Raw genomic sequence first — 25,790 nt, forward strand, 5'->3', positions numbered from 1 at the left:
GGGTTTCCGTGTCTCCATTGTCATTTGTTTCTAGGTATTTTTTTTATCTCCTCTTTGATTTCTTCAGTGATCACTTCGTTATTAAGTAGTGTATTGTTTAGCCTCTATGTGTTTGTATTTTTTACAGATCTTTTCCTGTAATTGATATCTAGTTTCATAGCATGTGGTCAGAAAAGGTACTTGATGCAATCAATTTCCTTAAATTTACCAAGGCTTGATATGTGACCCAAGATATGATCTATCCCGGAGAATGTTCCATGAGCACTCGATAAAAATGTGTATTCTGTTATTTTTGGATGGAATGTCCTATAAATATCAATTAAGTCCATCTTGTTTAATGTAGCATTTAAAGCTTGTGTTTCCTTATTTATTTTCATTTTGGATCATCTGTCCATTGGTGAAAGTTGGGTGTTAAAGTCCCCTACTATGAATATGTTACTCTCGATTTCCCCTTCTATGGCTGTTAGTATTTGCCTTATGTATTGAGGTGCTCCTATGTTGGGTGCATAAATATTTACAATTGTTATATCTTCTTCTTGGATTGATCCCTTGATCATTATGTAGTGTCCTTCTTTGTCTCTTCTAATAGTCTTTTTTTTAAACTCTATTTTGTCTGATATGAGAATTGCTACTCCAGCTTTCTTTTGGTTTCCATTTGCATGGAATATCTTTTTCCATCCCCTTACTTTCAGTCTGTATGTGTCTCTAGGTCTGAAGTGGGTCTCTTGTAGACAGCATATATATGGGTCCTGTTTTTGTATCCATTCAGCCAATCTGTGTCTTTTGGTGGGAGCATTTAGTCTATTTACATTTAAGGTAATTATTGATATGTATGTTCCTATTCCCATTTTCTTAATTGTTTTGGGTTCATTATTGTAGGTCTTTTCCTTCTCCTGTTTTTCTTGCCTAGAGAAGATCCTTTAGCACTTGTTGTAAAGCTTGTTTTGTGGTGTTGAACTCTCTCAGCTTTGCTTGTCTGTAAAGGTTTTAATTTCTCCATCAAATCTGAATGAGATCCTTGCTGGGTAGAGTAATGTTGGTTGCAGGTTTTTCTCCTTCATCACTTTCAATATGTCCTGCCAGTCCCTTCTGGCTTTCAGAGTTTCTGCTGAAAGATCAGCCGTTAACCTTATGGGGGTTCCCTTATGTGTTATTTGTTGTTTTTCCCTTGCTGCTTTTAATATGTTTTCTTTGTATTTACTTTTTGACAGTTTGATTAATATGTGTCTTGGCGTATTTTTCCTTGGATTTATCCTGTATGGGACTCTCTGTGCTTCCTGGACTTGATTTTCTATTTCCTTTCCCATATTAGGGAAGTTTTCAACTATAATCTCTTCAAATATTTTCTCAGTCCCTTTCTTTTTCTCTTCTTCTTCTGGAGCCCCTATAATTCGAATGTTGGTGTGTTTAATGTTGTCCCAGAGGTCTCTGAGACTGTCCTCAGTTCTTTTCATTCTTTTTTCTTTATTCTACTCTGCAGTAGTTATTTCCACTATTTTATCTTCCAGGTCACTTATCCGTTCTTCTGCCTCAGTTATTCTGCTATTGATCCCAACTAGAGTATTTTTAATTTCATTTAATGTGTTGTTCATTGTTGCTTGTTTCATCTTTAGTTCTTCTATGTCCTTGCTAAATGTTTCTTGCATTTTGTCTATTCTATTTCCAAGATTCTGGATCATCTTTACTATCATTATTCTGAGTTCTTTTTCAGGTAGACAGCCTATTTCCTCTTCATTTTTTAGGTCTGGTGAGCTTTTATCTTGCTCCTTCATCTGCTGTGTGTTTTTCTGTCTTCTCATTTTGCTTATCTTACTGTGTTTGGGGTCTCCTTTTTGCAGGTTGCAGGTTCATAGTTCCCGTTGTTTTTGGTGTCTGTCCCCAGTGGCTAAAGTTGGTTCAGCGGGTTGTGTAGGCTTCCTAGTGGAGGGGACTAGTGCCTGTGTTCTGGTGGATGAGGCTGAATCTTGTCTTTCTGGTGGGCAGGTCCACATCTGGTGGTGTGTTTTGGGGTGTCTGTAGACTTATTATGATTTTAGGCAGCCTCTTTGTTAATGGGTGGTGTTGTGTTCCTGTCTTGCTAGTTGTTTGGCATAGGGTGTCCAGCACTGTAGCTTGCTGGTCATTGAGTGAAGCTAGCTGCTGGTGTTGAGATTGAGATCTCTGGGAGATTTTCACCATTTGATATTATGTGGAGCTGGGAGGTCTCTTGTGGACCAGTGTCCTGAAGTTGGTTCTCCCACCTCAGAGGCACAGCAGTGACCTGGCTGCAACACCAGGAGCCTTTAATCCACACGGCACTGTTCCCCATCCCTTATGAAACCAGAAGAGCAGTTTCTTATGGAATGACGAAGAACTTGTAAAGATAAAACACCAGTATCCAATTGCATCATCTGGCCACACGCCTTCTACATCAATCAAATATCTGCAGATGTGGTAGCCAGTCCTGTTTATACCATGCATACAGTGGACACCAATAAGTCTGTCTGCAGTTGAGGTAGCCAGTCCTGTTTAAACCATGGGTACAGTGGGCACCAATAAGTGTGTCATTATCTTTATTGTCTTTCAGAAACCCATTAACAGCACATTGAAATTTAAAAATAGTGTCATCATCTGACACCTGATGCCCAGTTGTACAAATTTTTAAATAAGGAATAGTTTCTGGTAAGTCCTCTGGCTTATAATAGCGGTGGGTATATGTTAAGTCAGTAATCAGCCCAAGTTCTTCGTTCTGTTCTTGGATTTTGTTAAAAGAGATCCAAGGGGGAAAAACATTCTTTTGGAGCAAGATTCTTTTCAAAACTCTTTTTTAAAGGAACTTTGAAAGCAATGAAACGAGTCCCAGGCATCCACTGTTCAACTGGGAGATAGTCTTTCCACCGTTCTGTGATGTGCTTTCCGCCTTTCCTCTTGGCCCCAGATGTCTTGTAAGTATAAAACACACATTGGGGCTTCCCTGGTGGCACAGTGGTTGAGAGTCCACCTGCCGATGCAGGAGACATGGGTTCATGCCCCGGTCCATGAAGATCCCACATGCCGTGGAGTGGCTGGGCCTGTGAGCCATGGCCGCTGAGCCTGTACGTCCGAAGCCTGTGCTCCGCAACAGGAGAGGCCACAATGGTGATAGGGCCGCGTACCGCAAAAAAAAAAACACAACACATTGAATATCAAAAACTTACTACAAAAAATTAATGTAAAAATCCCAATACTGTTTACATTTATACATGGTGAAATGATAATATATTGACTATATTGGGTTAAATAAAAATACAATGAAAACTGGAAAAAACAAAAAATATTCATGGTATGAGAAGACTATAAGCTGAAGCTAGTGCCTAGTAAATGACAGAGCCCCACAAATGTTGTGGAAGATTGCATGAAGTTTATATGATGGCTATTATTATTTATTTTTTGCGGTACGCGGGACTCTCATTGCTGTGGCCCCTCCTGTTGCAGAGCACAGGCTCCAGATGCGCAGGCTCAGCAGCCATGGCTCAAGGGCCCAGACGCTCTGTGGCATGTGGGATCTTCCCGGACCGGGGCACGAACCCGTGTCCTCTGCATCGGCAGATGGACTCTCAACCACTGCGCCACCAGGGAAGCCCGATGGCTATTACTTTTGTAAGCCTAGAGGGGAATGGAACTTGTTCCTTAGGGGAGGACTTTCTTGTCATTTAAGGCTATAGTGTGTAACCTTGGATAATCACGCACAGCATAAAGACACTTAATGAATCTGGTAAAAGATAGTGGGGAGGACAGCTGAACAGTGGGATGGGGATGGTGGGAAGGATGAGAATGGATGGAAAGTTTCCAGAAATAAATTTTACAGTAGTTCTTGGCTACTTCTGTTCTCCCAATCAACCTCTCATCTTGGACTGAGCAAAGAACCCCAGAGTGGAGGAAGAAGATCAATGAATTCTCCATTCTGTATTCTTTCCGACCCTTTGATGAAGTGTTCTAGAGATATAAATACACGTATGTGTATGCAAGTCTCTAATAGCTGCCAAGGTAGATGTGTTTAATACACCTTATTCTATATTTCAAAGCTAGATTACCTTTCAAGGCCTCTTTTTGGCTCTCTCGATCCATTATTTTATAGTTCTTCATGTCTTCAGTGCTCTTTTTATTTTATTCATTTGTATTCTTCATAGCATCCTGGTGGTCCATACTGTTAATTCTGTCTGACAAATGAAAATTGGACTTGGAGAAACTATGACTTGTGCAATTCATCCCAATAAACAGAGATAAGACCAGGAAGCAAGCTTAGAAGTTTCCGGAACACATCCTGTTGTGTAAGCTACTAAACCCCAGAATAGCTGCTTTTTACCATCCCTACTTTTTGTTTCATTTGCATTCATTCAGGATCTTTTTGTTGCGAGGCCCCACTGGCCTGTGGTTATTCTGAAATAGAAACTCTTAAGCGTTGCTGATCTTTCTGAGTTTGGCAAAGTGTCTCTGGGGAGTGTTCTAAGAGAATAAAGTATGTCTTGTCATGTAACTGTTGCTGAAGAAGAGACAGAGGACTCAAAGCCAGGAGTTCCTTGCTATACATAAGCCCCGTGACCTGGGTGAATCCTCTTGGTGCCATAGATTCTCCATCCATATTCTCTGCCTCTCCTAATCTCACAGGGATATTATGCAGCTAAATGAAATGAAATTATTTTGACCTACTTGGATTTGACGAGCTCTTAGTTCTCTTCCAGTTCTGAAATTCTATAGCTCTTTACAGTGGGTAGAGAAGTTGAAAAAAGAGAGCCAAGAAGAGATTTTTTTTAGAAGATCTACATTTTTTATTCCTACGAGTAAACAGGTGATGACAGCTCTTCAGCTCCTATCTCATCCTTGTCAACAAGTCATTCAGGTGTAGGAATTTTATCCCCAGAGGTATTGGGGGAAAAAATCATTGGTCTTTTTAGTCTAGCTACCAATGCTGCAGTTTCCATGAACCATGTATGCTTTGGTTGAGGATTTGAAGCAGTATCTCTGGCAATTCTATACCTCCTACAGGGAAAATACAGGTGACTCTGTTTCTCAGTGTTAATTTACTCCATTCTTTTCTTCCGTCCTTTTTATATTTCCTCTCTCCCACTGAACTTCCTTTCTTCCTCTCTCCTTGTGCAAATAGCTCTTTCCACTTGAGTTTGGCTCACCTATAAGATCCATTGTCTACAGATCATCGATCTCTTAGTTCACATTCTTACCAAATGGGAACTGGATAGCTTAATCAGGTCTTGGTATACTCTTCTCTCTTGGGTTATGGGTCTATTTGGGTTAGAATCAGCTGTAGGAGGAGGAAGGCATGGGAGCCTTCCTTCCACTCAGGGACCATAAACAGTGCAGACCGTAATAGATCTACTTTGGTTTTCAGTCTATAATAAAAGAGCTCTTCCACAAAGCTCAATACCTAGCTTCAGTTATAGATGATAAACATTGTATTTTGAACACACACTGTATCTAGAGTCAGGAAGTCTTTGTTCATTATCCTGGCTCTGCCTCTCCCAAACTATGTGAATTTCTTATTACCTAACAGTTTTACCATCTGCAAAAGGGGGAGAGGATGATAATAATAACTTCTACGCACCTCACAGAATTGTCGTGAAGAAAATTGCCAAAAATGTTTATAAGTTTGTGAATTTAGATGCCATGCATTTATATATATTTATATATTTTTAAAATATATTTTTCCAGTTTTATTGAGATATAATTGGTGTATAACACTGATTAGTTTTAAGCGTACAACATAATGATTTGATATACATATATACTGCAAAATGATTACCATAATAAGTTTTGTTAACCTTCATCACTTCAAAGAGTTACACTTTTTTCTTGTGATGAGAACTTTTAAGACCTACTTTCTTAGCAACCTTCAAATATACAGCACAGTATTGTTAACTATAGTCACCATACTGTACTTTTTAGCCCCAGAACTTATTTATCCTATAATGGGAAGTTTGTACCTTTTAACCACCTTTACTCATAGGTATTTTTTAAGTTTTTATATCTTTAACATTTGTTCTATCTTCTATAAATCATACTGTGTATAAAATATAAATCATACTCTATGCTCTTAACCCTTATTTGATCATTTGATTGTTCAGTTTACTTCTTCCACACACCTAGACCAAGGGGGCTTTCTCTAACAGCATCTAAAGAATACTTGCATTGTAGCTTCTTCCTCTGCTTTTCAGCACTTACATTACATGCCATTATATCATATATTTAATTGTTTACTGATGTATTTTCTGTTCCTGTTTTTAGATTTGAGCTTGCTTAGGGCAGGGTCTTTAGCTGTCTTCTTCATTTCTGTATCCTTGGTGCATAGTATTTTCTTGGTGTATAACAGATGCTTAATAAATATTTGTTAGTAAATATTTACAAATATGAATGAATGTCCAATAAATAATAATTAACTGCTAACTTCTCTCCCTGCTTCTGGTTCTATTCTTGGGCTCAAGAGAAGTATTTTTATAGAAATACCAGCATGGACTGAAGAAGTAAACCATTCTACAGTCAGTCTATATACATTTAGAGAAAAAAGGAACCAAATCTCTGTGGAGGTGGAATGTCATTTAAAAAATTGCTTTGGCATAGATTTTGAGAAATTGACCCTATGGCTCTAGGTGTTACTACCATGGTCAAATCCTATCCATAGTAAAACTTCACCCATTCACCTGCACTTGCAAAGTATATAGTTATTATTCACTCTTCATGTTAGCATGTAAGTCTCATGGTCTGGGGGCAAGCAATCAAAATTTATTCACGATGCATGTAGTATGTGATATGATTTCCCTTTCCACCAAAGCAAATGCTCAGAGGGTAAATAGCAGACACAGTTTTTTGATCTGGGCATGGTATTTTCTTTTCAAGTTATTTACATGGTAGATAAAAGAATGTGAAGGAAAATCAAAGCCATGTTGTCACATGCAAGCTGCTCTAGAGGTGAAGCAAAGCAGATACCTGTCCTGCCTTGAGAACTTGTTGCTGCCTCACCTTGTTTTCTGTCATCTGGGACCAGGTATCTGAGAAGGTTGATACGATGAAAGTTATTCCTAAATAAAAAACAAACAGAAAAAATCAAAACTCCATATGGTGAGATTTGTCCAAGGCACACCTGAATGTCAGACATATAATCCATGATAGTTTTTCCTTCTGAATCAGAATAGATGCCTGTCATACTGTACATGGTTCAGTGACATGTCTCAACACAAAGGAAATACTAAAACATGTTCCAAAAAAACTATATAAGAAACTTTCCCTCTTGTCAAAAGAAAAAAAAAAAACCCTTCATTGAATATAGAAGCATAGGCTTTTCTATCTTCCTGTCCTCAGCGTCCTCCTGTAATTCAATTTTCTCTGCCTGCTTAGAGCTGGATTTCTGAAATTCATATAAATTTCAGCAAGCTGCTGCCTGGAGCCATCAGTCTCTGCTCTGGATGGAGAATGTCCTCCAGAGCACATCTACTGTTCTTAGCTTGTCCTTGCTGCTCAGCTCCCAAGCAGAATGACTGTCACCTTGCGTGTTTAATACTAAATTTATCGGGCCGCCATTCCTTGCACTTTACACAAGAGGTCATCAAAGTTAAAGCGTTCCAAAGTTTGCAGGACATGAGGCAAGGGGTCTGTGCACTACAGTGGTGGGGCTGAAAGCTGACTGCACTGTTACCTGAGTACTGGCAAGAGCAGAAAAGGCTGGAAAGAGTACAAAAGTAAATGGAGATTTTTTTTCTTGGTTGAATTATAGATATCTTCAGCATTATTGAACTTGGAAATGTTCCAGGAGACCAGGTCTTCCTCATATCTCCTCCCCAGATGTAAGGTAGGAATGCTTACATCTGAGTGAGTCAGGAAGGCTAGGTTTCCCAAGGGATTCTTAACTGCCAATGGACAGTTCTTGTTTCCTCAAGGCCAGTCTCCTTGATAGTTACCATACAATATGTTGTCTTCATGTAGTTATTCATTTTAGTATATGAGCAGTTCCTCAAGGATCCTACTTGCTGATTAGTCCCACTGACTGGGAAGAAAATATTGTAACATCAGGATTTCTCTTTGCAATATTCAGCTGGGACCAAACAATACTGCTTGACCAGGGCTCTTTTCTTGTCATTGGGTCACATTGCTGGTATGGAGATGTTTCTGGGGATGTTATTCGAAATATTTAACAATCTGAATGGCAGAGACACATCAATCAAAATGAAAGTCTTACCAGAGTGGACAGCCCTTCACCCCTAAGAAAAGCCCAGTGTGTTGTAACCAGGATGGGAAGATGGATGTGCTCACCACCAGCAGCCCAGACTCTTATCCTAAGCTTCTAAACCCCATCTTAGCATAATCATCCTATGCTAGAGGTCTCTTATTAGTAACTACAGTTTGTCATGCTAAAAAATATTTAATTACTTTTACCCTTAAAATTACTCTACATTAAAAATTCAACTCACATAGATAACTGAGTGCTTTCACCTCCAATTCTCACCTTATTCCCCAGATATTCTAATTAAAGATGGACTATTTCTTGGAAAGGTATATGATTTGCACAACTCTCATACTAACTTCCCTTTTTCAGTATGTAGATATGGCCTTAGCCTAGGACATGACCTCAGTTGGCTGTTCCCCTAGGCTTGTGAACAACCCCCGCCCCCAACTCTGTGATTGAGCTATATGTAGAATTTCTCTTTCACCTAAACTTTAGCACTAACAGACTTATTCCTTTACCATTTTTTATCCTTCCTCTCTTCCATCCTGTCAACTGTCTACTCCAGATCACAGTCTAGTCACAGTGTCCTGTTTATAATTTTAAAACCCCAAAGCCATTGATTTATTCATTTATTTGCTTATTTATTTATTTATTGTCAGTGAGTATATCAGAACTGAGTTGCACTGGTAGATTAAGAGATATTTATTTGATTTTTTTCCCCTTTGGTATCTCTGCTAAAGGTCCTCTTATGAGAGGATGTCAGAATGCTTCAAAAATAAACAATGAAAATAAAAAAGAAAGAAGAAGCGAAAGAGCAAAGAAAGACAAAATCCTATCGAGAGTGGAGGCAGAGTCAAGACGGTGGTGTGGGAAGACACAGAGTTAGCGTCTCCCCATAACTAAGGCACCTGCCAGCCGCTGGTGGGGTACTCTAATGCCCAAGGAGATGGGAGGAACCCCAGAGTGAACTGGCTTGTGGGATCTTGGTTCACGAGCCCGGGGTTGGGCAGAAGCTCCTGCAGTGGGAGCTCCAAATCTGAACTGCTGGACTAACAGAGAACCTCAGGACCCAAGGAATATTCATAGGAGTGAAATCTCACAGAGGTCCTCATCTCAGCACCAAGACCCAGCTCTACCCAATAGCCTACAGGCTCCATTCTTGGAAGCCTCAGGCCAAACAACCAGTGAAACAGGAGCAAAATCTCACTCAATTAAAAACCAAAATTCAGACAGCAAAAAAAAATGTCACAGATGAAGAAGCAAGGAAAAAATCTAAAAGACCAAATAAATGAAGAGGAAATAGGCAAGCTACCTGAAAAAGAATTCAGAGTAATAATAGTAAAGATGATCCAGAATCTCAGAAATAGAATGGAAGCACAGATTGAGAAAATACAAGAAATGTTTAACAAAGGTCTAGAAGAACTAAAGAACAAACAAGCAGAGATGAACAACACAATAACTGAAATGAAAAATGCACTAGAAGGAATCAATAACAGAATAAATGAGGCAGAAGAACGAATAAGTGAGCTGGAAGACAAAATGGTGGAAATAACTGCCGAGGAGCAGAATAAAGAAAAAAGAATGAAAAGAATTGAAGACAATCTCAGAGACCTCTATGACAACATTAAATGCCCCAACATTTGAATTATAGGGTCCTAGAATAAGAAGAGAAAGGGTCTGCGAAAATATTTGAAGAGATTATAATTGAAAACTTCCCTAACATGGGAAAGGAAATAGTCACCCAAGTCCAGGAAGCACAGAGAGTCCCATACAGGATAAACTCTAGGAAAAACACACCAAGACACATATTAATCAAACTAATAAAATTAAATTCAAAGAAAAAATATTAAAAGCAGCAAGAGAAAAGCAAAAAATAACATGCAAAGGAATCCCCATAAGGTTATCAGCTAACTTCTCAGTGGAAACTGCAGGCCAGAAGGGAGTGGCAGTATATACTTAAAGTGATGAAAGAGAAAAACCTACAACCAGGATTACTCTACCCAGAAAGGATCTAATTAAGATTCAATGGAGAAGTCAAAAGCTTTTCAGACTAGCAAAAGCTAAGAGAATTTAGCACCACCAAACCAACTTTACAACAAATGCTAAAGAACCTTCTCTAAGCAGGAAACACAAGAGAAGAAAAAGACCCACAAAAATAAACCCAAAACAATTAAGAAAATGGTAATAGGAACATACATATCGTTAATAACCTTGAATGTAAGTGGATTAAATGCCCCTACTAAAAGACACAGACTGGCTGATTGGATACAAAAACAAGACCCATATATATGCTGTCTACAAGAGACCCACTTCAGACCTAGGGACACATACAGACTGAAAGTGAGGAGGTGCAGAAAGATATTCCATGCAAATGTAAATCAAAAGAAAGCTGGAGTAGCAATTCTCATATCAGACAAAATAGACTTTAAAAGAAAGACTGTTAAAAGAGACAAAGAAAGACACTACATAATGATCAAGGGATCAGTGAAAGAAGAAGATATAACAATTATAAATGTTTATGCACCCAACATAGGAGCACCTCAATACATAAGGCAAATGCTAACAACCATGAAAGGAGAAATCATCAGTAACACAATAATAGTAGGCAACTTAACACCCCACTTACACCAATGGACAAATCATCCAAACAGAAGGAAACTCAAGCTTTAAATGACACAATAGACAAGATAGATCAAACTTATATTTATAGAACATTCCATCCAAAAGTGGCAGAGCACACTTTCTTCTCAAGTGCACATGGAACATTCTCCAAGATAGATCACATCTTGGGTCACAAATCAACCCTCAGAAAATTTAAGAAAATTGAAATTGTATCAAGCATCTTTTCTGACCATAATGCTTTGAGATTGGAAATCAATTACAGGAAAAAAACTGTAAAAAATACAAATACATGGAGGCTGAACAGTATGCTACTAAATAACCAAGAGGACACTGAAGAAATCAAAGAAGAAATTTAAAAATACATAGAAACAAATGACAATGAAAACACGACAACCCAAAACCTATGGGATGCAGCAAAAAGCTGTGGGAAGTTTATAGCATTCAAACTCACTTCAAGAAACAAAAAAATTCTCAAATAAACAATCTAACCCTACACTTAAAACAACTAGAGAAAGAAGAACAAAGGAAACCCAAAGGCAGGAGAAGGAAAGAAATCATAAAGATCAGAGCAGAAATAAATGAAATAGAAATGAAGAAAAAAATGGCAAAGATCAATAAAACTAAAACCTGGTTCTTTGAGAAGATAAAATTGATAAACCATTAGCCAGACTCATCAAGAAAAAACGGGAGAGGATGCAAATCAATAAAATTAGAAATGAAAAAGGAGAAATCACAACTGACACTGCAGAAATGCAAAGGATTTTAAGAGACTACTACAAATAATTATATGCCAATAAACTGGCCAACTATGAAGAAATGGACAAATTCTTGGAAAGGTACAATTTTCCAAGACTGAACCTGGAAGAATTAGAAAATATAAATAGACCTATCACAAGTAATGAAATTGAAACCATAATTTAAAATCTTGCAACAAACAAAAGTCCAGGACCAGATAGCTTCACAGGTGAATTTTATCAAACATTTAGAGAAGAGCTAAAACAGATCCTTCTCAAACTCTTCCAAAAAATTGCAGAGTGAGAAAGACTCCCAAATTCATTCTACGAAGCCACCATCACCCAGATGCCAAAATCAGTAAAAGATATCACCAATAAAGAAAATTATAGACCAATATCACTGATGAACATAGATTCAAAAATCCTGAACAAAATACTAGCAAACAGACTCCAACAGCACATTAAAAGGATCATACACCATGATTAAGTGGGATTTATCCCAGGGATGCAAGGATTCTTCAATATACGCAAATCAATCAATGTGATACACCACATTAACAAATTAAGGAATAAAAAACATCTGATCATTTCAATAGATGCAGAAAAACCTTTTGACAAAATTCAACACCATTTATGATAAAAACTCTCCAGAAAATGGGCATAGAGGGAAGCTACCTCAACATAATAAAGGCTATATATGACAAACCCACAGTAAACATCATACTCAGTTGTGAAAAACTGAAAGCATTTCCACTAAGATCAGGAACAAGACAAGGATGTCCATTCTCACCACTGTTATTCAACATAGTTTTGGAAGTCCTAGCCACAGCAATCAGAGAAGAAAAAGAAATAAAAGGAATCCAAATTGGAAAAGAAGTAAAACTGCAACATGATACTATACATAGAAAATCCTAAAGATGCCACCAGAAAACTACTAGAACTAATCAATGAATTTGTAAGGTTGCAGGATACAAAATTAATGCACAGAAATCTCTGGCATTCCTATACACCAACAACGAAAAATCAGAAAGAGAAATTAAGGAAACACTCATATTTACCATTGCAACAAAAAGAATAAAATACCTAGGAATAAACCTCCCTAAGGAGGAGAAAGACTTGTACTCAGAAAACTACAAAACACTGTTGAAAGAAATCAGAGATGACATAAACAGATGGAGAAATATACCATGTTCTTGGATTAGAAGAATCAATATTATGAAAATGACCATACTACCCAAAGAAATCTATAGATTCAATGCAATCCCTGTCAAACTACCAATGGCATTCTTCACAGAACCAGAACAAAAAATCTTACAATTTGTATGGAAACACAAAAGACCCGGAATATCCAAAGCAATCTTGAGAAAGAAAAACCGAGCTGGAGGAATCAGTCTCCCTGACTTCAGACTATACTACAAAGCTACAGTAATCAAGACAGTATGGTACTGGCACAAAAACAGAAATAGAGGTCAATGGTACAGGATAGAATGCCCTGAGATAACCCCATGCACATATGGGCACCTAATTTATGACAAAGGAGACAATAACATACAATGGAGAAAAGGCAGCTTCTTCAATAAGTGGTGCTGGGAAAACTGGACAGCTACATGTAAAAGAATGAAATTTGAACACTACCTCACACCATCACAAAAATGAACTCCAGATTGATTAAAGACTTATATGTAAGTCCGGACACTGTAAAACTCTTTGAGGAAAACATAGGAAAAACACTCTTTGACATAAACCACAGAAAGATCTTTTGTGACCCACCTCCTAGAGTAACAGAAATAAAAATAAACAAATAGGAGTTAATTAAAAGCTTTTGCACAGCAAATGAAACCATAAACAGGACAAAAAGACAACCCTCAGAATGGGAGCAAATATTTGCAAATGAAACAACAGACAAAGGATTACTCTCCAAAATATACAAACGGTCATGGAGCTCAATATCAAAAAAATAAACAATCCAGTTACAAAATGGGCAGAAGACCTAAATAGATATTTTGCCAAGGAAGACATACAGATAGCCAAGAGGCACATGAAAAGATGCTCAACATAACTAATTATTAGAGAAATGCAAATCAAAACTACAATGAGGTATCACCTCGTGCCAGTCAGAATGGCCATTATCAAAAAAGCTAGAAACAATAAATGCTGGAAAGGGTGTGGTGAAACGGGAGCCCTCCTACACTGTTGGTGGGAATGTAAATTGATACAACCACTATGGAAAACAGTATGGAGGTTCCTTAAAAAACTAAAAATAGAACTAACCATATGACCCAGCAATCCCACTACTGTGGGACAATAACCAGGACATGGAAGCAACCTAAATGTCCATTGACAAGTGAATGGATAAAGCAGATGTGGCACATATGTACAATGGAATATTACTCAGAAACAAAATTGAGTTATTTATAGTGAGGTGGATGGACCTAGAGTCTGTCATACAGAGTGAATTAAGTCAGAAAAAGGAAAACAAATACTGCATGTTAATGTATATATATGGAATCAAAAAAGAAAAAAATGGTACTGATGAACCTAGTTGCAGGGCAGGAATAAAGAGGTAGAAATAGAGAATGGACTTGATGACATGGGGTGGGAGGGTGAAGCTGGGACAAAGTGAAAGTAGCATCGACATATACACACTACTGAATGTAAAATAGTTGGCTGGTGGGAAGTAGAAGCATAGCACAGGGAAATAGGTTGGTGCTTTGCGGTGACCTAGAGGGGTGGGATAGGGAGGATGGGAGGGAGGCTCAAGGGGGAGGGGATATGGGGACATGTGTATGCGTATGGCTGATTTGCTTTGTTGTACAACAGAAGCTAACACAGTATTGTGAAGCAATTATACTCCAATAAAGAGCTATTAAAAAAAAATCCTAGCGATAGTTAACAAGTAAATCTAGTTTACCTGTACTCGGTTTCTAAAATTCATTCTTGCTTCCTAAAGGGCTTAAAATTTTTACTCAGGGGTTTTCCCTGGTGGCGCAGTGGTTGAGAGTCCGCCTGCCGATGCAGGGGACGCGGGTTCGTGCCCCGGTCCGGAAAGATCCCACATGCTGCCGAGCAGCTGGGCCTGTGAGCCATGGCCGCTGAGCCTGTGCGTCTGGAGCCTGTGCTCCGCAACGGAAGAGGCCACAACAGTGAGAGGCCCGCGTACCGCAAAAAAAAAAATTTCTGCTCAGGGAAAAACAACTGGCAAAAATGACACACTGCCCCTCTACCTTTCCTCTCTGCTGCCCCTTGACCAGGGCCTTGTCTCTCTTGTATTTTATTTGTGTACTTTTTCTTATCCCTCAGGGTGACCAAATTCTGCCTAATCTCTGGAAACATTTGTGGGGCAGAAGGAAGTAGTCAAGTGAGTGTAGATTTGCCTCAGGCCCTCCTTCCCAGAACACCAAGGTGGAAGATGGCTGGGACCCCTCCCGCCCACCCATTTACCTCCAAGTGCCTGTTGTATACTTCTTTCTCTTCAAAGTTGTCCTGATGCTAACTTCATCTCTATGAAAACATCTTTGGATGGGGGAAGGGGAGAACCAACTCTTCCCAGCCCCCATTTTCCACCTTGTCCCTGGACAACTTGCAGTGGTCCTGGTGGCATTTTAGTGGAAACAGATGTTTCCTCTTTCTCAAAAGTTTAGTGTTGCTGTAGGATCTGGGCTTTGTATGTTATGTCACTCTCCTGGAAGCCTTCCTTGGACATTTCAGAGCAGTCATCTTAAAGCATTATATTGTAATACAGCATTACAATTGAGATCTCCCATTGGACACAAACTCTTTGAGATCAGGTTTGTTTTATTTTTATTTTATTTTACTTCACTTTATTTTATTATCATCTTTAAAATCTATTTTCCTAACACCTATTCTAGAGCTTAGCTCATCATAACTTCTTAGTAAATATTTTGTTGAATGTATGAACTAATTAATTACCCAGTGTATTTGAGAATGAGCATTTTCTACCAGTTCAGAAAAACTCTTAATACTTGCTCGTCTTTGTACCTTGATTATGGGTATTTTTTTCCTTGTCTGGAAGGTGGTGGGGATAAAGTGTGGGGCAGGGACTAGACACCTTTTTTTTTATCAGCCGTGTAGGACTAACTAGGATCCAAGAAGTAATGAAAAGGAAGTTCATGGGGACAGATAATATAATTTGAAGTTGTGTGTTCATTGATCAAACCCTAGGAGTCTCCCTTATGTGGCAGGGCCAAAAGGACGTATGAGAAAGAGAAAGTACTTCTTTTTTTTTCCCTTTTGCTACAAATGTAGCTGTGTAAAATATAAATCAATGAGAGGTTAAGACATTTTCTCTAAACCCTATTCTTTGCAGTTTAACCAGCAGTTGTGGAAATTCAAGTTTTAGTCACGAAGATTAGAAAGAGAATGAGATTGAGAGTCAGGAGAATTGGAATTAATATAATTTGGGGTGTGAAAAGGTGATTGAATAAAGCATTTTCAGTCTTCAAGCCACAGTTTCCTCATCAAAAGTAACAATGACAACTGCATTTTCTACTTTATAAGCCTATTGTAAAGATATATGCAAATAATCTACGTTAAAATGGCTTTTGAAAAAAAAACTTTGCAAAACATTATAGAAATATAAAGTATGGTATGGTATGTCTGTGATCTTCTATTCCAAGTCTAACTGGGTACTCCTCTTTCAGCTGAATATGTAGGTGTGAACTTTCTGACTTTTCTTTAGGAGAAAAGAGAGCACAAAATTACCCTGTGAATAAAAATGAAACTAGTAGCTGAGTGATTTAAGGAAACGTGGTTATCATGTCTAATTTTCTACTCCTTTCCAGCAATGCTGCACTGACAGTTATCTCTGAAAGTCTCAGGATACTGAGCAAATTTATCCTCCTGACACCTTCAGGGAGAAAGAAGCAACGGTACACACAGGCCTCCCCTGGCTAGTGGAGGCTTCAGATTGAAAAGCAGGAAGATGTAAAAATAGGACACAGACAGAGCTGCAATATTTTGACCTAAGTTGTCAGCCTGGATGTGAGGTCTTCTGAACTCTCTAAGAGAGAGTTCACCTCACTCAAAGAAATGGGAGGATCAGGTCAATGTTATCACATCATATATTCTACTGCATCCTGGGCATACTCAACCTATCTGTACCCTATGTGCCTTGGATTTTTCATCCAGCAATTGTGGATTTCCAATTGTGAGGTACTGTGCTGGTCTGTTATTCCCAAATTATACTGATGACTTGGGGAAGGTCAGCTATGTGGTGCTAGAAACCAGAAATGATAGTGAATACTTCATAATGCTTACCACCAGCCACTGTACTAGAAATAACAGTGAATACTTATGTGGTACTTACCGCAGGCCCTATACTAAAAATGATATGACTTTAATTCTCTAATCCTATGAGGAGCATTCTAGAAATATCTCACTTTGCAAATATGGAATCTGAGGCACAGAGAGATCAAGTAACTTGCCCAAGGCCACATATCTAACAAAGGCAAAACATGATCCCAAGCAGCCCAGCTCCAGAGCTTGGGTGATGACTTAAGCTCTATTGAGAAGGGTTCAGCTCTGGCAGTTTGAATAAATAAGATGATTTCTTAGTAATTGCTTAGGTTGTCAACAAAGATTGCTTGTGCATGTCACTGATAGGAAAACCAAAGATGACTCTGTATAACAATATGGCACACTCTATGGCTTTTTTTTGAACACCTGTTACACTTAATATGAATATCAGAGTTAATTATAATTTTGCCATTTCATGTGAGTAAATTTTGCCTCTCCACTAGATTGCATGCAAGTGGAGAATCGTGACTGTTTTAAACTTCCATTACATACACATATTTTTAACAATTTGTCTATTTACAGTTCCTGTGTGCATAGTGCAGGGCACGTGGTGGGCACCCATAAACAACAGTAATTAGTTCAGTCACATTTTTTTCCCTTCTTTTTGATATATTTACTTTTTGTCTCCTTGTTCTGAGAGTATTTACAGAATGTAAAGTTGTAAAGAATTGTCTCCACTGGACTCTGTATTCACCCCTTTGGTCAGTGTTCTCTTCCAACTAAAGTGAGAAATCATCAGCTGCCTTTAGGAACTGCACTAACCAGAAGAGAAGGAACTAAAAGCCAACCTTGGCATTGGTGGGGGTAGAGTGGTCTGGACAAGACATGATGGCATATGTTTCTCACGTATAAGGGAATCGAATACTGAAAGATCAATACCTCACCCCCCGCCCCAATAGTACTCCATTAGACTACTGTTTGTTAGTTATCAGGACTAGTGCCTGAGTTACACAGGTCTCCTTCTGCTGAATCATTAGTGCAGTTGGCATATGGTTTGGGGAAGCCTAACTACTCCAGATACTAATTTTAAATATGAAAAAAGAGTAAGTCATATGGGATCTGGGATTAAAATGACTCCTTAAACTATGCTTTTCCTCCAGGCACACTATGTCTATGCTCAAACTTAGGTGGACTGGGAAAGAAAAATATATTCAAACATAATACAGGCAAGTCTAAAGGTATTCTGTTTAATAAGCTAGGAGAAATTCCTCTTGATTTCCTAGGTTTTGAAAAGAAAAAAGAAGGGGTTTTTCACTAATAAAAAAATGAATTATAAGAGATTGAAGATTAAAATGGAATGTTGATTCTCCCCTTTGGGCCTTTCTTTTCCTTATTAGTGGAGGATTAAAAAAAGTAATTTTTTATCTCCTGTATTAATAATTTTACCCTAGCCATACTTGGATGATAAAAAAAAAAAAAAGGAAGTATGGAAAATTTAGCTTCAATTTCTCAAATTAATCTTGTAATAGATGGTAAAATAGAGTAAAATTAGGAGATGGAATGCAAAATCTTGTAAAGAACTTCTAATTTATCATTTTAAGAGTACTGATTCACTTATTAAATAGACATATTTGTGCTAGACACTGAGAATACAGCAAAGAATGCCACTTATTTTAAGCATATATCTCAAAGTACCAATTAAATGTTAACCAAAGGAGAATTAGGTTGAGAGGTAGAGGCACTAAAAACTACAGGTTTCTGCCTGCCTGGGTTGATACTTTATATTCCTTATAACTTCCATTTTGGAAGTCATTTGATTTAGCTGAGAATACCCTAAACTTGACAATGTCGTATAGGAAGGAGAAACACCAGGCTGCTTTTTGAGGGCTCGCTTACCACCTCACCACAAACACTGTCAAAGGGATGGTAATGACCAACACTGCATGACCAACACTGCATAGAGGAATGGAAATGGAGGAGTAGGGTTCAATCCTCATGACTTCAAAATAAGCCAGACTGAGCCAGAAATCTCTTCGGCATATCCAACAAAGCATATGCAAGCCAGTGCTCTCCCGCAGGGCAGAGATATGTGATTTTATGTACACTAAATGTAGCGTCTAGGGAACTATAATCATGTGATTACTTTGGTGATCGGAGTGAGCTTTCTTTCACTGCTGAAGATACACTGGCCCCAGATCAAGAGAGCTTGTCAATGGATTTTGAGGGAGAATGGATTGCTGTAGAAGTATTTAGCTAACATTTTAAAACTAACTCAATTAAAAGCACTTGTGATGTGCCTTAATACAGGTATTTGTTCTTGGATTAATTCTTTACTGCAGTCCTAACCAAGTAGCCCAAGTTAAGTGTTGTAAATATGTATCTGTACCAAATAGGGCCCCATGCATATTCTGTATGTTAGATTTTACTTATTATTTTTCATTGTGTCCATTCATTCAGTCTTAGGAACCAAAGAAAGAGGATTAACACTATGTGGACGTCTACTCTTCCTTTGACTATGCTGCAAACTACCTGATCATTCCAGAAAAAGCTCAAGCAAAGATTTAAGTGCATGCCCTTCTCTTTGCTGAGATTTTTTTCATCATAAGCATTAATTGGATACTTCTTAAGAAGTTAAAATTAATATCATCTTGATTACCATGATTATGATCAATTTTTCTTCATCTTTTGTGTGCATAGAAATGGGAGATTTGTGTGCACAGAAATGGGAGGTTCTAGTCCTGAGCAGTTTAATAGTAGAAAGAAGGCAAATATACAGATAACGTTGCTTGGTAACTCCCCCAAATGCTTTCATTTAAATTTCTTATTTATTTATTTATCTAGAGTAACTGCAATTTATTAGAGTAAACAAGGTGGTTTGGTTCTTCCACTTCTAATTGTAAAATATGCTTTAAGCAATCTTTTGAATGAAAGAAATGTTAGAGTGCAAGGTCAGTTAACCATGGCCCTCTGGCCAAATCCAGGCCACAGCTTGTTTTTGTCAAATAAATTTAATTTGAACATGGCAGACACCCATTTTCTCATGTATTGTATGTGACTGCTTTCTCATGTATTGTATGTGACTGCTTTCAAAACAAAACAGCAGGGTTGAATGTTTGCAACATTCAACATTTTAGGCTTTGATTACAAAGCCTAAAATATTTACTATCTGTACTTTTACAGAAAAAGTTTGTGAACTCTTGTATGTAGAAAAAGGAAGAGAGCATACCAGTCAAGAGCATAATTCTATATATCAAACATGACAGCATTCAGATAATCAAGGAACAAATTGTAGATTGCTTTGAGGTTAATTCCTAGGACTATTGATTTGAGTAATAGTTGGTATCTGGAGTAAACTTCTGAGGAGGAAAACAAAGCCCAAATTATTCTTGAATTCTGGATAGAACCGGTCAGAGAATCTAGAGGTAATAAGGAATTTCAGATGGAACTTGCTAAATACAAATAATAATTATAATCTAGTATTTATTCATTTTTACTGTTACCACCCGTAGATAATAGATGAATCTGGAAATGATGATGCTTTATTTTTGGTACTTTCAATTTCAGGTGTCACTAGTATTATCAGATGGAAGGGAAATCTAGACCTGGAAAGTGGCATTCCATGTATATATACAAGGGACTCTAGTCTTAGTATAGCTTATTATCAAAAGAAGAGGAAGTATTATTCTTTTATTTCTTGCTTGCTGAGTTTTTACCAAGAATGGATATTGAATTTATCAAATGTTTTTTCTATGTCTATTGAAATGATTGTATGATTTCCTCCTTACCTGTCAATGTGGTAAGTTATATTGATTAATTTCCTTATGTGAAATCAATAAGCCCTACTTTTCCTGCTATATTATGTTTTTTAATACATTACTGTTATGATATTCTAATATGTTAAAAAGTTTGAAGCTATGTTCACAGGAGGTATTGCTCTGTAATTTTTATTTTCTTATAATGTCTTTGTTTGGCTAATGAGTTGGTAAGCATTCGCTTCTCCTCTACTTTCAGAAGGAGTTTGTGTGGGATTGGTTGTATTTCTTCCTTAAATAATTGGCAGAATTTACCAGTGTAAACAATCTTCCTACCAGTTTTCTCCATGGGAAGATTTTGAATTACAAATTTAATTTCTTTCACTTGGTTATTTTGTCTTAGTTTTGTTAACATGTATCTACCAAGAACTTTTCCATTTCATCCTAGTGGTTGAATTTTTTGGCATTGAATTATATATAATATTGTTTTATTATCTTAATATCTGTAGTATCTGTAGTGATGTCCTTTCTCTCATTCCTAATATTGGTAATTTGTATCTTCTCTCTTTTTCTTGAAACTAGAATTTGTGAATTTCAATGATTTTTTTCAAAAGCTCACTTTTTAGTTTTATTAGTTTAAAAAAAGTTCCACTTCATTCATTTTTTGTGCTTATCTTTATCCTCTCTTTCTTCTACTTACTTTGAGTTTAATTTGCTCTTTTTATTTTTATTTATTTATTTATTTTTAAAACTTTTATTGGAGTATAGTAGATTTACAATGTTGTGTTAGTTTCAGTTGTACAGCAAAGTGAATCAATTATACATATACATATATCCACCTTATTTTAGATTCTTTCCCCATATAGGTCATTACAGAGTACTGAGTAGGGTTCCCTGTGCTATACAGTAGGGCCTTATTAAATACCTATTTTATATATACTGTAGTGTGTATATGTTAATCCCAATCTCCCAATTTATCCCCCCCTCCCTTTTTCCCCCTGGTAACCGAAAGTTTGTTTTCTTCATCTGTGTTTCTATTTCTGCTTTGTAAATAAGTTCATTTGTACCATTTTTTAGATTCTACATATAAGCGATATCATATGATATTTGTCTTTCTGTGTCTGACTTACTTCACTTAGTATGGCAATCTCTAGGTGCATCCATGTTGCTGCAAATGGCATTATTTTGTTCTTTTTTATGGCTGAGTAAAATTCCATTGTATATATGTACCACATCTTCTTCATCCATTCCTCTGTCAATGGACATTTAGGTTGCTTCCAAGTCCTGGCTATTGTAAATAGTGCTGCTATGAACATTCAGGTACGTGTATCTTTTCAAATTATGGTTTTCTCCAGGTATATGCCCAGGAGTAGTATTGCTGGGTCATATGGTAGCTCTATTCTTAGTTTTTTAAGGACTCTCCATCTGTTCTCCATAGTGGCTGTACCAATTTGCCGTCCAACCAACAATGTAGGAGGGTTCCCTTTTCTCCACACCCTCTCCAACATTTATTGTTGGTAGATATTTTTTGATCATGGACATTCTGACCTTGCTCTTTTAAAAAAATAAGTTTTATAAAGTCTTAAGGCAGATTATTGATTTTAGACCTTTTACTTTATAATATAAATATCTAAAGCAATAAATTAACCTAAAAAACTAATTGTAACTCACTGATTTTGATATATTGATATCATTTTCACTGAGTTCAAAATATTTTCTAATTTCCTTTGTGATTTCTTCTTTAATTAATGGCATACTCAGAAGTATAATATTTAATTTCCAAATATTTGAAGATTTTCCTGATAGTTTTCTGCTATTAATTTCTAATTCAATTCTTTTTTTGGTCAGAAAATATAATATGTCTTTTTTCAATTCTCTCTAATTTATTAAGACTTATTTCCTGTACCAGCATATAGTCTATCTTGGGCAATATTTAGTTTTCAATTAAAAGGGATGTATATTCTGCAGTTATTGGATGGAATGTTCTGTAAATGTCAGTTAGGTCAAGCCATTTGATAATGTTCAAGTCATCAATATTATTTACTGATTTTCATCTACTTCTATTAATTACTGAGAAAAAAAAGTGTTAAAACCTCCAACTGTAATTGGGATCTTATCTATTTCTCCTCTGTTCATTATATTTTTGCTCCATGCATTTTGACACTTTGCTATTAGGTGAATACACATTTAGAATTTTTTTTTTCTGATGAATGGACTCCTTTATCATTATGAAACATTCCTCTTTATCCTTAGTAATATTCCTTATTCTAAAGTCTACTTTGTTTTCTTTTGATTAGTTTTCTTTCAATTAGTGCTTCATGGTGTATTTTTTACTATTAATCTATTTTTTAAATATTTAATATAGTTTATTGTGGACAGAATATCATTAGCTCTTGCTTTTCTTATCATCTTATAATCTGTGCCTTTTAATTAGTGTTTAGACTATTTGCATTTAATGTAATTATACATTTGGTTTAAATCTACCATATATTTGTTTTCTAATTGTTTTATTTGTTCTTTGTTTATTTTTCTCTTTTTACATAGTGATGAAATACTTGAAACTGAATATGCCATTTTATTTCCACTATTGGCTTATTAGCTATACCACTCTGTTCAGTATATTATATTTTCTTTAGTTAATTATCTTTGTAAAAAAATTATAAATTAGAGAAAAATCTTTTATTTATTTATTTGAAATTTCTGGCACTCTTCCTTTGTGTTTTTTACTTGCAATATTCTATTATTTTCCTCATGCCTGATGGAATTCCTTTAACATTTCTTATAATACAAGTTTGCTGATGATGACTTTTCTCTATTTTTTTGTCTAAAAATGTTTTAAATAATATATCTGCTAGATGTAGAATTCTAGATTAATTCTTTTTCTTTCAGCCTTTTGAAACATGTTGGTCCACTGTTTTCTCACCTCTACTTTTCTGATTAGAAGCTAATTGTCATTTGAATCATTTGTTCCATCATCCCAATACTCTGGGTGCTTTCAAGATTTTACCTTTATCTTCAATTTTCAGCAGTTTGGTTATGATGTACCTAGGTGTGGTTTTCTTTATATTTATCCATTTGGACTTTACTGATTTTTTGAATATGTAAATTTATGTCTTTACCAAATTTGGGAACACTTGGCCATTATTTTTTCAATATTGCTTCTGCTCCATTCTTTCTCTCCTATTGTCCTGGGACTACCATAACATGGAAGTTAGACCTCTTAATATTGTCAAACATGTCACACACACACACACACACACACACACACACACACACACAATTTTCCCTCTCTGTTCTTCAGATAGCAATTACTCAATTCATTTTAATGTTAACCTATGTTTTTTCTTTTTCGTCTCCATTCTGCTATTAAATGAACCAATACAGTGAACTTTTAAATTTCAGATATTTTATATTTTATTTCTAGAATTTTCTTTTGATTCTTTTTCATAGCTTCCATTTCTTTCCTAGATTTCTTTTTTCATTCATTATAGCATTTTTTTCTTTTTCTTGGCATGGTTATAATAGCTGCTCTACAGAGCCTGATAATTCTACCTTGGGTGCTGTCTCTTTTGATTTTTTTTCCCTTGAGAATAAGTCATATTTTCCTATTATTCCATATGTTGAGTAATTTTGGATTGGATCCTTGGGATTGTTGGTATTATGTTGTGGATACTCTGGATTCTACTATATTAGTTCAAAAACAGTTTATTTTGTTTGTTTTTGCAGGCAATTACCTTGGTTGGACTCAGACTGAAAATTATGCCTTTTGGGTAACAGTTTAACCTTCAGTTCAATTCTGTTAATCTTAGCTAAGTGGCTTAAAATAGGCTCCATGCATTCATAGTTCATGGGTCATCCAGAGATTTTGGTAAAGTGTATGCACAGAGTCTGTGGCTCTCCCTCTCTATGTTCTGTTTTTCTGGGTGCCCCCTCACTTTCTAGCAGCTGTACTCTGACTATTCAGGCCTGAAAGATGGTATGTTTTCCATGAATTTTAGCCACTTCACATGGTACCAAGTATAGCTTGCTTTCAATCTAAATGCTGTATAAAAATTTTCTTTTTGTCCAGGTTCCAGAATCTGCCTGCTGTTTTGCACTATCCAATTCTTTCACATAATTTCTTTTGCATTTTGTCCAGAGTATATGGTTATTATCTGCAGGAAAGTCAACCTAGTAAGAATGTATTTGTCTATGCCAGAAGCAGAACTACTTCTATGCATGTCAGGGCTGGTTCTCAGTAAGACACAATGCGACCCCTATGCAGACCTCTTTTTCTTCATACTATCTACTTTTAGAAACTTTGTCCCTAAATTTCCAGCTGCCTCAGCTTTCCCAGTTTTAATCTTCACCTCTTCAACTCAGGGAGGCCAACTGAATTCTCTCTGTATTCTCCCACCCTGTATTTATGTTTTGGTAATTGACTCCAGGCAGAAAGGCAATATAAATGTAGAGCTCACCTTAATTTTTCTTATTCTCAGGAATACCAATCCTGCATTTCCTGTTTTCCCGTGTGTGAAACAGTTGTTTCATATATTTTGCCCAGTTATTTACACCAGGAGGTTAAACTCAATTTTTGTTATTTCACCATGGCTAGCAGAAGAAGTTCTAAGTTCTGTGGATTTAGAATATTTGGAAAATATATAAAAGAGAAAATAAAATCATTCTAAAACCTAATCATCAACAGACAATTGCTGTTAACATATAGACATATTTCCTTGGAATTTCTGCAGTTTATTTCTAGACTTTATAAACATTATAACATTATAAATATATGTGTGTACATATATGTGTATATATAATTTAAATACGTATAATTATTGTTTATAATAATTTAAATATGTATAATTTATATAATATATATAAAATTTTAAACAGTTAATAAAAGATCATTTACAGATCCTATTTAGAAGACAATAGATTTAGGGTATGGTGACAACGAATATTTGTTCCTAGGTGGTCCCTTTTAATTAAGCAAAATTACTCAGGTCATTTAGTGTGACTTTTGACCATGCAAAAAAATATTTATTCAAGACACTTGGCAAGGTTTGTTCTGTGTAGCTCTGTTTTATGGAGATAGTTGAGGAAAGTTTCTCTTGGCAAAATGTCTCGTGCAAATAGTTTAGATACTTTTTGTAAGTGCTAAATAAAACTAGCAGAAATATTATATTTTATTATTATAAAAAGTAACAGGAGATTCCAGCCCAACTCTGGGATAAACTATTTGGTAGTAGACAC

At 36.4% G+C, this 25,790-nt stretch overlaps 1 pseudogene; it reads right to left on the reverse strand.

The window, feature by feature from the left end:
- Positions 1–2,241: 2,241 nt before the first annotated feature.
- On the reverse strand, positions 2,242–2,999 carry LOC136122058 (RNA/RNP complex-1-interacting phosphatase-like; annotated as a pseudogene).
- Between the last annotated feature and the right edge of the window lie 22,791 nt (positions 3,000–25,790).

This window comes from Phocoena phocoena, chromosome 4 (genome assembly GCF_963924675.1).
Source record: "Phocoena phocoena chromosome 4, mPhoPho1.1, whole genome shotgun sequence".
Lineage (NCBI taxonomy): Eukaryota > Metazoa > Chordata > Mammalia > Artiodactyla > Phocoenidae > Phocoena > Phocoena phocoena.